Raw genomic sequence first — 12,685 nt, forward strand, 5'->3', positions numbered from 1 at the left:
ATGACACAAGTTTCAGCCTATTTCAGACCCTGTTTACTAGCTGAAATAATTTAATCACAAAAATCTTTAGCCCTCTTGGTGGTTTACTGTAGCTTCATTTTTAGTTTTCCGTTTTAGAAGAAAAATTCTTTTATCCATCTTGTGCTTTGTCAACAAGGCTTTGTCTGTCCTAATATATTATGCCCTCAGATCTTAGGTAAAACAACTTTTTCATTTAGGCTAGAGGGCTGGCTAAAGTTGGTTTGTTATTCATCCATGTTGCCCTCCAATCATCAAACATACCCTTTCAAATTTCAGCCTTGCAGCCCCATTTGTAGGAACCACTTTTTTTTTTTAATTTATTCATCATAAATCTTGCCTGTTACTTTGTCTTAAGAATTGTGCGTCTGGGAACGATATAGGACTGGGCCACCACCGGGCCGTGGTTAATAGTTTCATGGGCAGCAGCTCATACAGCATTATACCGAGACCACCGGAAGATAGATCTATTTTCGGTTTATTTGATTATACGCTGTAGCGGCTCTATTATTATTATTATTATTTTTCCAGTGAAGGCTATTAGTTGCTTAAATAATTTTTGATTGTGCAGTAGACTTATTTTACAGAAGAAACTAAGAAAGCATAGTCTAATTACAGGACGCATTTTTTTACTCGTTTGCAAGAGGTTTAGTCCTCTGCATCACGTTATGGGATAATTGTTATTATCCACCCATCATCTCATCAAACATACCAAATTTCAAAGCTATTTTTGTAAAGTGAAATATCACAAGAAAATCTCAGTCCTCTACATCAACAGTTGTGTGGTTCTGGGATATATATATACGGAAAATATATTATGCTGAAGAAATATATTTATATATATGCATATATATATATATATATATATATATATATATATATATATATCTATATATATATATATATATATATATATATATATATATATATATATATATATATATATATACATATACATACATACATACATACATATATATATACACACAACTACATATACATATATGGGTGTGTGTATGTCTGTTTAAAACTATACAGACATATAAATGATATATCTGGTAAGGTTATTTAACACTGAAAGTTGAGAGACTTATATTCTGGCTGTAAAATATTCTCATTTTCGTTTTCATTTTCAAATAAAATCCATCGCAACTCCACATTCTTTCTTGCTACGTCGCGCAAAATTCATCATTTTTTCAGAGTCATGTGAATGTGAATGATTCAGTGCTTTATATTCTGGGCAAAAATATTTTCTGTTTAGTGATTTCCTGATAACTGCAGGCATTCTTATTTCAGCTCCACTACAGATACTTTTGCAGTGTTGCTTCGGTCCCTGGCTGCAACCCCTTTCATTCCTTTTACTGTACCTCCGTTCATATTCTCTTTCTTCCATCTTACTTTCCTCCAACCTCTCCTTACGATTGTGTCATAGTGCATCTGCAAAAGTTTTCCTTCCTCTTAAGCCTTTCAAACTTTTATGCTCTCTCAATTTCCCCTTGAGCGCTGAATGACTTCGTAGGTCCCATCGCTTGGCCTTTGGCCTAAATTTTATATTCTGTTCTGTCCTGTCAAAAAATGATTGTGAACTCAGAAGTAGTTTATGCTACTTGTGTTCAAATTTAGAAGGGGTCCAAGTTGACTTGCACTTCGTACATTTCTATAATTGTGTCCTCCTTAACTTAGTCAGTTTGCCTTTCTGCAGTCCCAGCTTATGGAAACAAGTATAAAATGCGTCGAAGTTTCTTCGGCGCAATCGAGTTTTCTGTAGAGCCTCTACAGCGTATAATCAAAGCCACCGAAAATAATCTATCTCTCGGTGGTCTCGTTATAATGCTGTATGAGCCGCGACCCATGAAACTTTAACCAATGCCCGGTGGGGGCCTGTCCCGTATCGTTCCCAGAAGTACGATTATGGCTAACTTTAACGTTAAATAAAGTAAAAACTACTGATGCTAGAGGGCTGCAATTTGGTATGTTTGATGACCGGAGGGTGGATGATCAACATACCAATTTGCAGCCCTCTAGCCTCAGTAGTTTTCAAGATCTGAGGGCGGACAGAACAAGTGCTGCCTCTGTCGTTCCCTTGGCAGCCAACCTTACGAACTCAAATTGAGTTTGAGCCAAATTAATATTAGTTCCAAAATTGAGTTTGAGCCAAATTAATATTAGTTCCATACTTGGGTAGTAAATCGGCTCACTTGTTATGGTACATTGTTATTTTTTTTCTCATTTATGATTTTTGAGTATTTTATTCTTTTTTCTTACTATTTTTTTCTCCAGTTTTAGAATTAAAGTAACGCTCGTTCAAAATTTTAATAGATATTTAGAACCCGTTTACTTTCTGCACTCCTAAAAAAAGAACGCGAAGTACTCGTGTATACATTGATGGTGTTAAGAAAATCAAAAGCATTAAAGTAATGGTGAAAGTCTTCATATTTTTGAAGCCTGTTGGAAGTGTTTAAAAACTATATCCTATGCATTGAACTACCATCCATTTCAGGGATGGCGAGTCATCGTTTTTCTCAAATATCTTTCAAACTAATTATTTGATCGAAAAGGTACTTTGACACAGTGTACAAGACACCTCCCGCTAATTTTTGGTAAAATAGTGCATTATCAAATGGTTTTTGTTAAGGCGTTTACTCTTGACTTTCTTGGTGTTGCCAAGCATCGCCAAACTATGCATTCGAACGTCCTCTGTCCCCCATCTCGCCCCTCCCTCTCCCTTCCCCTCCCTCCTCTCCCTTCCCCTCCTCCTCCCTCCCTCAACCCACTTTCCTGGCCTCCCCATCTCCGCCCCACCTTTCCTGTCTATGGGGATAGCGGACGTTCGATTACGTAGATTAGTCCTGCTGACTCATGTGAGTTTGCCTTTAAAAGTCAGGAGTAAACGCCTTAACTAACACCATTTGACGATTGGACTATATTACCAAAAATTAGCGGGAGGTGTCTCGTACACTGTGTCAAAGTACCATTTCGATCAAATAATTAGTTTGAAAGATATTTGAGAAAAACGATGACTCACGGTCCCTGCAATGGATAGTAGTAGCTGTATTAAAAGCAAGGAATAAACGATTTGGCAAAAGTACTTTAAATTTTTCCTTCTGAAAATATAAAGGATAATTAAAGCTAATGAATCTTGGTTACTGGTCGAAACTTGGAGGCTGAAATGACTTCCTGCGGACTTCAGTATATCCAACACAGTACTTTTTTTTCGGGACGGAATTAGGTAATTGCCGGAAATTTCCGTAATTAGTCACGAACAGCAGTGACCTTTGCATGCAGCTCTGTTAACAGTTTGCCATAAGAGTAGAATTCGTGTTTCGTGCACAGCTACAGGTGAGTGGGGCGCTCCTGAGCGTGCGCAGAGGAATTAAAGCACTTAAGACTTAGTCTCTCTCTCTCTCTCTCTCTCTCTCTCTCTCTCTCTCTCTCTCATGATAAAGGTTGGACAACTTTATCACATATTTGTCATGCGCGGTCGTTATTTCTTACGTAATGATTAAGGGGAAAGGTTCCTCTTGAAGGTAACATAGTTGTTTGTACTTTGCAGTTGAGATCTGCTGTGATGTATTGAAATGTTGTGGCCTTTTTTTTGTTTTGCTCATGTTGATAATTTTGCAACCCCCCAGTGGTTTTCTTTGGCATATAATGTTAGACAATGGAAGCATTGCATATCTTACTATGACACTATATATATATATATATATATATATATATATATATACATATATGTATATATATATATATATATATATATATATATATATATATATATATATATATATATATATATATATATATATATGTGTACCCTATAAGGGTACTGCAAATTTAGACAGGACATATCCTAATCCCTCAGCCTCGCCTGGGAACCGAACCTGGGCTTTCTCACTAGTGAGGCAAGAGTCACAAATACTAGACTATATGGTCTGTATATATATATATATATATATATATATATATATACATACATACATTATATATATATATATATATATATATATATATATATATATATATATATATACATATAATATATATTACATATATCTGTATATATATATATATGTATATATATATATATATATATATATATATATATATATATATATATATATATATATATATATATATATATATATATATGGTCTGGTGTTTGTGACTCCTGCCTCTCTAGTGAGAGGGCCCGGGTACGGTTCCCAGGCGAGGCTGAGCGATAAGGGTGTGTCCTGCCAAAACTTGCAGCACCTTTCTTGGACATAAGCAGCGATTAGATAGAGGGATCAAAAAAATTTTTTTATGTAGAAATATATATTGTGAAGGAATCTTAAGTGGTAGATTCATATTAGTTCGTATTAATGTATGGGAGTAAATATAAAATAATACTGGTAAAATGAGAGAAAGGATGAATTACAGAATAGGCGAGCAAGATAATACTAAGAAGACACCGTAGGGGGTTACTGCCGTCAGTGCACCTCGTGTGGGGTACTGTAGGCATTACTTAATAAGGTTCTTTGCAGCGTCCCTTCGGCCCCTAGCTGCAACCCCTTTCGTTCCTTTTACTGTACCTCCTTTCATATTCTCTTTCTTCCATCTTACTTCCCTCAACCTTCTAACAATTGCTCATAGTGTAACTGCGAGGTTTTCCTCCTGTTAGACCTTTCAAACCTTTTTACTGTCAATTTCCGTTTCAGCGCTGATTGACCTCATTGGTCCCAGTGCTTGGTCTTTGGCCTGGGTTCTATGTTCAGTTCCATTAAATGCTACGAAGAATGATATCCCAAGCTAATTAGCAGCGAGAAATGTAACCTACAAATACGTTTTTATCCACGCATCGAGATTGGATGATTTTAATCTTCTTCTTCTCAGCTTAATCCCTAGTTGGGGTCGCTGTTTTTAATGAGCCTCCTCCAACTGCTTCTTTCTTTGCTTAATTGGTTTTGGCAGATGTTTTAAGGGTGGTTGCTTTCCTGACTCCAACCTCCCGAATTTATCCGGGCTTAGGACTGGCAGTGAGTTGGGCTGGCTTGCCTCCTCCTCCTCCTCCTCCTCCTCCTCCTCCTCCTCCTCCTCCTCCTCCTCCTCCTCCTCCTCCTCCTCCTCCTCCTCCTCTTCTTCTTCTTCTTCTTCAGCCTCCTCCTCCTCCTCCTCCTCCTCCTCCTCCTCCCTCCTCCTCCTCCTCCTCCTCCTCTTCTTCTTCTTCCGCCTCCTCCTCTTCTTCCTCCTCCTCTTCTTCTTCTTCTTCCGCCTCCTCCTCCTCCTCCTCCTCCTCCTCCTCCTCTTCTTCTTCTTCCGCCTCCTCCTCTTCTTCCTCCTCCTCTTCTTCTTCTTCTTCTTCTTCTTCCGCCTCCTCCTCCTCCTCCTCCTCCTCTTCTTCTTCTTCTTCTCCTCCTCTTCTTTCCTCCTCTTCTTCTTCTTCTTCTTCTTCTTCTTCCGCCTCCTCCTCCTCCTCCTCCTCCTCCTCCTCCTCCTCCTCCTCCTCCTCCTTTTCCTCTCCCTCTTCCTCCTCCTCCTCCTCCTTTTCTTCTTCCTCTTCCTCCTCTTCCTCCTCCTTCTTTTCCTCTTCCTGTTACTCCTACTCCTCTCCTTCTTCCCTTCCTCCTCTTCCTCCTCCTTCTTTTCCTCTTCCTGTTACTCCTACTCCTCTCCTTCTTCTTCTTCCTCCTCCTCCTCCTCCTCCTCCTCCTTTTCTTCTTCCTCTTCCTGTTCCTCCTCCTCCTCCTTTTCCTCTCCCTCTTCCTCCTACTCCTCTCCTCCTCCTCCTCCTCCTCCTCCTCCTAGTGGCTAGGTTGAGGTTTGAGGTAGGATGATTATAGACTAATTAAATATTTGAAGCCCACTTATACCACAATTGTTTATGATTTGATGAATACAAGGATATGGTGGGCGACTTTCCCGGCCCCCCCCCCCCGCCCCCATGGCTAGGTTGAGATGGATGATTTCAATGAAACATTATATTCGAAGCCCACTGATGCCTCAGATTTTTATAACGAATAAATCCCCAGAATACGAGAACACTGAGTAGTGAATACACAAGTTCTCCACCGTACTCTTCTCTGTTGGTTGGGGAGAGTGTGGTGAGTCCACACCAGGCCTTCTGGTACCCTAACTTTGAGCAAGGCACTTGTCGAACCTCCATCTTTCTTTACCTTTTCGCAGCATTTAAAAATATTTTTTTTTTACACAAAAGTGCTTGAGCAAGTGCCCTCGTATTGGGCAGTGCCGTCAGTGCACCTCACGCGGTGCACTGTAGGCGTAACTTAAGGTTCTTTTGCAGCACCCCGTCGGCCCCTAGCTACAACCCCTTTTACTCATTTTACTGTACCTCCGTTCATATTGTCTTTCTTCCATCTTACTTTCCTCAGCCCTCTTCTGTTATAGTGCAACTGTGAGGTTTTCCTACTGTTAAAACTTTAAAGTCTCTTTGGTCTTGTTTTCCTTTCAGCGCTGAATGACCTCGTAGGTCCCAGCGCTTGTCCCCGGGCATAAATTTTATATTAACTCAGTTCCAGAACAGGTGTGTTTTCATATTAATGCAAAGACGAAGCTCTTCGTTGGACGAGTCGGTAGAGCTGTGGACTGCCACTCGCCAGGCCCGAGTTCGAGTCTCCGGCCGGCTAATGAAGAGTTAGAGGAATTTATTTCTGGTGATAGAAATTCATTTCTCGCTAATGTGGTTCGGATTCCACAATAAGCTGTAGATCCTGTTGCTAAGTAACCAGCTGGTTCTTAGCCACGTAAAATAAGTCTAATCCTCCGGGCCAGTCCTAGGAGAGCTGTTAATCAGCTCAGTGGTCTGGTAAAACTAAGGTATACTTTACTTAATGCAAAGACGAAAGTCAACCAAAATTGTCAGAGAATCAGTGGACGTTTATTATTATTATTATTATTAATTATTATTATTATTATTATTATTATTATTATTATTATTATTATTATTATTATTAAAGTAGTTTAACCAGACCACTGAGCTGGACATAAATTGATATATAATATTCCCACAGGAATATAAAGTGCGCTGGAACAAAGCCGCGAAATAAACAAGTATGAAATGCCGAAGTTTCTTCGGCGCAATCGAGTTTTCTGTACAGCCGCTACAGCGTATAATCAAGGCCACCGAAAACAGATCTATCTTTCTGTGGTCTCGGTATAATGCTGTACGAGCTGCGGCCCATGAAACTTTAACCACGGCCCGGTGGTGACCTATACTATGCCGTTGCCAGAAGCACGATTATGGCTAAATTTAACCTTAAATAAAATAAAAACTACTGAGGCTAGAGGGCTGCAATTTGTTATGTTTGATGATTGGAGGGTGGATGATCATTATACCAATTTTCAGCTCTCTAGCTTCGGTAGTTTTTAAGACCTGAGGGCGGACAGAATAAAGTGCGGACGGACAGACAAAGCCGGCACAATAGTTTCTTTTACAGAAAACTAAAAAGCTAGAAATAAAGATAACGAATACGTCGAAGAAGTTTAAAGCAAAATTTACGAGGAGGGAGAATGAGGAAACAGTTCGTGACATTCACCCTATAATCTCGAGTGGCGGTGAACTACCGTCTCTTCTTTTTTTTTTTTTAAATATACGATTCGCTCCCGCCAGTGATCCGTATCGGAAGCCGCTGCGTTAAAGCTCTTCTTTCGTCGATAACTTTGTTAGAGACGGTTGATGCATACTGCCGAGTGTCACTCGCTGACCCTGGGGAGTTTATGAGGTTTTGCGTGTTCATGTGTGTGTCCGCTGGCCGCGTTTAATTTTTGTACGTTGGGTTAGAGAATAAAGACGTGGATTCGTTTGTGTTTGTGTGTGTATATTATATATATATATATATATATATATATATATATATATATATATATATATATATATATATATATATATATATATATAGAGAGAGAGAGAGACAAAACTAGTTAGAGCAGACTTTTTTATTCACAAAACTACTGTTACCAGCAGACTACCTTTTATTCTCTCTCTCTCTCTCTCTCTCTCTCTCTCTCTCACTGACACAAGGCATAGTAAATCTCTCACCGACACACGGCATAGAAAATAAATAAAAACTGCTCTCTCTCTCTCTCTCTCTCTCTCTCTCTCTCTCTCTCTCTCTCTCTCTCTCTCTCTCGACGACACTCTCTAGTTAAATCTGCTCTCTGACTGACACACACACAGGATAGTGAACAGATATTATTGTTTTCCGTTTGAAACATCAATAGTAAGTTCCTAATTATCTCTCTCTCTCTCTCTCTCTCTCTCTCTCTCTCTCTCTCTCTCTCTCTCTCTCTCTCAGGATAGCAAATAAATGTTTTTGTTTTCCATGTGAAGCATTATTAGTAAGTCTCTCTCTCTCTCTCTCTCTCTCTCTCTTACACACAAAGGATGGTAAATAGATTCTTTTATATTTGAAACATCAATAGTAAGTTCCTAATTATCTCTCTCTCTCTTTCTCTCTGTCAGAATAGCAAATAAATATTTTTGTTTTCCATCTGAAACATTATTAGTAAGTCTCTCTCTCTCTCTCTCTCTCTCTCTCTCTCTCTCTCTCTCTCTCTCTCTCTCTCTCTCTCTCTCTTACACACACAGGATGGTAAATAGATTCTTTTATATTTGAAACATCAATAGTAAGTTCCTAATTAAGAAATCAATTGTCAAGAGTTTTCAATTGTACGCAAAAGCCATATATACCGAGCGTAAGGCGGACATAATCATAAAGGTTAATTTCGGATCTATCAGTTATTGACCTGATAATTAGGTCGAAGGGTACAACTGTATATATAGAACAGCTCCGCATGGGGTATCACCTTGGACAAAACTTTCTAAAGTATTTTGGTTGCTTATCAATAATTTACCGTTATTTTTTGGCGGCCGACTGTAACTAACCTTTAATTAACCTCAGAGCTGATAATTGTATGCTGGCCTCCTGGGATATTATCGCGCATGCGTAGTGTTGTAGGACAACTTTTGATTAAATGTGGAGTGTCCTTCACCGGGGATCTGCCCCCCGACTAATGAGGTTAGTTTAGGTTAGGTTAGGGTACGTTAGACTGGTATAGTTCCTCTTTGATAGGTTTCCTTAGGTTTCTTGAGCCAATCCCAGATGGCTTGCGCATGCGCGGAACCATCCCATAACAAAAACATGGCGGTTCGGTCTTTCTCCCAGCGATTTCCCCAACCCAAAACTCCATCTTCCTTTCTTCTGCAACTGCGAGGTTATCCTCCTGTATAACCTCATCGGTCCCAGCGGTTGGCCTCTGGCCTAAATCTTTTATTCCATTTCTATGATATGCCCGGGTAGGGTATTTATTTTATTAGTTAATTTGAACGAAAGTGGCACATGAGTCAGATGGATAAATAGTCTCTGGAAGGATTAAGAAATCCAGTTGATCACATAACCCGGAAGCTGGAGAACTAATTTATAACCGTTTAATGAGTTCCCCGAAGTCCAGGGGTTATTGATGATATAATTAATGTGAAAAAAGAGTGATGAATGAAATCCGGGTGTGATTAATGGAGTTGCCAGTTATTTATTATCGGTGATTTACGGCGCCCGTTCAGGGTGTTGCTGAATTAACAGACAACTGTCATGTCCGCCTGCGTCCTTTTTCTGTCCGCCCTCAGATCTTAAAAAATTGCTGAGGCTAGAGGGCTGCAAATTGGTATGTTGATCATCCACCCTCCAATCATTGAACATACCAAATTGCAGCCCTCTAGCCTCGGTAGTTTTAATTTTATTTAAGGTTAAAGTTAACCATACTCGTGCGTCTGGCAACGATATAGGACAGGCCACCACCGGCCCGTGGCTAAAAGCTTCATGGGCCGCGGTTCAAATAGCATTATACGCTGTACAGAAAACTCGATTATGCCGAAGAAACTATGGCGCATTTTGTACTTTTTTTTTTATTCAGTCCTGCGTTATCAGCCGCCGCTTCTGAAAAATGATATCGTTCGATAAATCGATGAGGCTAATTTTAAATGACTCTCTTCATAGTTATCAGTTTTTGTTTGCTAGTTTTAGATGACCCCCTCAGAGTTATCTTTTTTTTTTTTTGTTATTTGTAAATGACTCTCCTCAAAGTTATAATTTTTTGTTTGTTATTTGTAAATGACTCATCAAAGTTATCGTTTTTTTATGTAAATGACTCTTCAAAGTTATTTTTTGTATGTTAGTTTTAGATGACCCTTCAGAGTTATCATATTTTTTGTGTTATTTTTAAATGACTTCAGAGTTATCATTTTTTGTTTGTTATAGTTAAATGACTCTCCTGAAAGTTATCATTTCATGTTTGTGATATGTAAATGACTGTCCTCTGTCATTTTTTGTTCGTTATTGTTAAACGACTCTCCTCAAAGTTATAATTCTTTTGTTTGGCAGTATTTGCCTACTGATAAATCAGATATTTTAAATTTTAAAGAAGAGTTTAAAGTAAAAAAGTAAAAAGGTCTCGCCACAGAATACCGCAAGGTACGGCGCATAGTATTCGGTGAGCGCTCGTAATTGCTATATATAGCTACGTCAGACGAGTTAAAAACATAGTTGACCTTTATCTCTCTCTCTCTCTCTCTCTCTCTCTCTCTCTCTCTCTCTCTCTCTCTCTCTCTCTCTCTCTCTCTCTGCAGTGTTTCAGCCTTGACCGTCATTTCAGGAGCCTTGGAGCGCGTACCTTTAAGGAATTTATCGATTTGTATTGAAGGAGAATAGTTTACCACTTCCTGAGAGAGAGAGAGAGAGAGAGAGAGAGAGAGAGAGAGAGAGAGAGAGAGAGAGAGAGAGAGAGAGAGAGAGAGAGAGAATAGTTTACCACTTCCCGAGATAAAAAAAACACACACAGAATAGTTTATCACTTTCTAGAGAGAGAGAGAGAGAGAGAGAGAGAGAGAGAGAGAGAGAGAGAGAGAATAGTGTATCACTTTCTGAGGTAGAAACACACACACACACACACACACACACACACACACACAGAGAGAGAGAGAGAGAGAGAGAGAGAGAGTGTATCACTTTCTGAGAGAAACACACACACACACACACACACACAGAGAGAGAGAGAGAGAGAGAGAGAGAGAATAGTTTATCACTTCCTGAGAGAGAGAGAGAGAGAGAGAGAGAGAGAGAGAGAGAGAGAATAGCGTATCACTTCCTGAGGTAGGAACACACACACACACACACACACACGGAGAGAGAGAGAGAGAGAGAGAGAGAGAGAGAGAGAGAGAGAGAGAGAGAGAGAGAGAGAGATTTTCAGGTCGTTAAGGACTGAACACAATAGGAGGTGAATGCCAGAAAGGCATCCTGCTGTTTGATTCGTCTGAATACTGTGGAGGTTTTTCTCGTTTACTATATGTTTTCCTCTTTATGAGTTTTAAAAAAACCTATATAATATTTGCACTGGAGTTTTTTTTTATTGATCTTTGTTAACGATGAAAAAATATTTCTCCATTTTCTAGAACATTCGTAATTTACTCAGGTGTTCATTCATGATAATTAACAATGACAAAGTTTTATCTGTTATCTGCATTCTAAATTGATCTGTCTGTATTAATGATAAAGATAGTTAGCCATTTCCTAGAACCACTATTGAGGTGACTATTTGTCTGTCCACACTTTTTCTGTCCGCCATCAGATCTTAAAAACTACTGAGGCTAGAGGGCTGCAATTTGGTCAGTTGATCATCCACCCTCCAATCATCAAACATACCAAATTGCAGCCCTCTAGCCTTAGTAGTTTTGATTTTATTCAAGGTTAAATTTAGCATAATCGTGCTTCTGGCAACGATACAGGATAGGCCACCACCGGGCCGTGGTTAAAACTTCATGAGCCGCGGCTCATACAGCATTATACCAAGACCACCGAAGGATAAATCTATTTTCGGTGGCCTTGATTATACGCTGCAGCGGCTGTACAGAAAGCTCGATTGCGCCGAAGTTTCTTCGCCGCAATTTTTACTTGTTTACTCTGACAGGCATTATCAAAAATGTTTCACCAGTCTTGGCAGTTTCTCTCTGTTAGCCTCATCACCATCGTATCATCTGCAAGCACCACTTTCGTAATTCACATCCGGCGATTTGCTCTCGCAAGCATTATCAAAAGCTTTCACTAGTCTTGTCAGTTTCTCGTTACTATCCTCACCATCACCGTATCTGCAAACAGCCAACCTACTCTCCATTCCTTGGGCGAGTCGGTAGAGTTGTGGCCTAGCACTCGCTAGGGCCCGAGTTCGACTCTCCGGCCGGCTAATGAAGAGTTAGAGGAATTTATTTCTGGTGATTGGAATTCATTTCTCGCTATAATGTGGTTCGGATTCCGCAATAAGCTGTAGGTCCCGTTGCTAAGTAACCAGTTGGTTCTTAGCCACGTTAGATAAGTCTAATCCTTCGGGCCAGCCCTAGGAGAGCTGTTAATCAGCTCAGTGGTCTGGTAAAACTAAGGTATACTTTAACTTTTGACACCACAACTTTAAACCTATATTGCCCTTTCTTTCCAAAACTTCTTGTTTCCCTCCATCCATAAAGATATTGAACAACCATGGGCTCACAACGGCTGCTTATCCAGACCTCATAATATCATTCATGGGTTACGTGTAATGTAAGAATTATGTAAAAGTTTCCTTCACTCTTATTTTTATATTTTTAAACGGGCAGAGAGAGAGAGAGAGAGAGAGAGAGAGAGAG

The 12,685-nt window shown here is 39.6% G+C and overlaps 1 protein-coding gene across 40 annotated transcripts in view; it reads left to right on the forward strand.

Annotated features, from left to right (window-relative positions):
• The window catches only part of LOC136840690 (nucleolar protein dao-5-like), a 1,019,029-nt gene that overhangs the window by 44,451 nt on the left and 961,893 nt on the right, over positions 1-12,685 (forward strand). The gene's annotated exons all lie outside the window — the stretch shown is intronic.

This window comes from Macrobrachium rosenbergii, chromosome 8 (genome assembly GCF_040412425.1).
Source record: "Macrobrachium rosenbergii isolate ZJJX-2024 chromosome 8, ASM4041242v1, whole genome shotgun sequence".
In the NCBI taxonomy this organism is placed as follows: Eukaryota; Metazoa; Arthropoda; class Malacostraca; order Decapoda; family Palaemonidae; genus Macrobrachium; species Macrobrachium rosenbergii.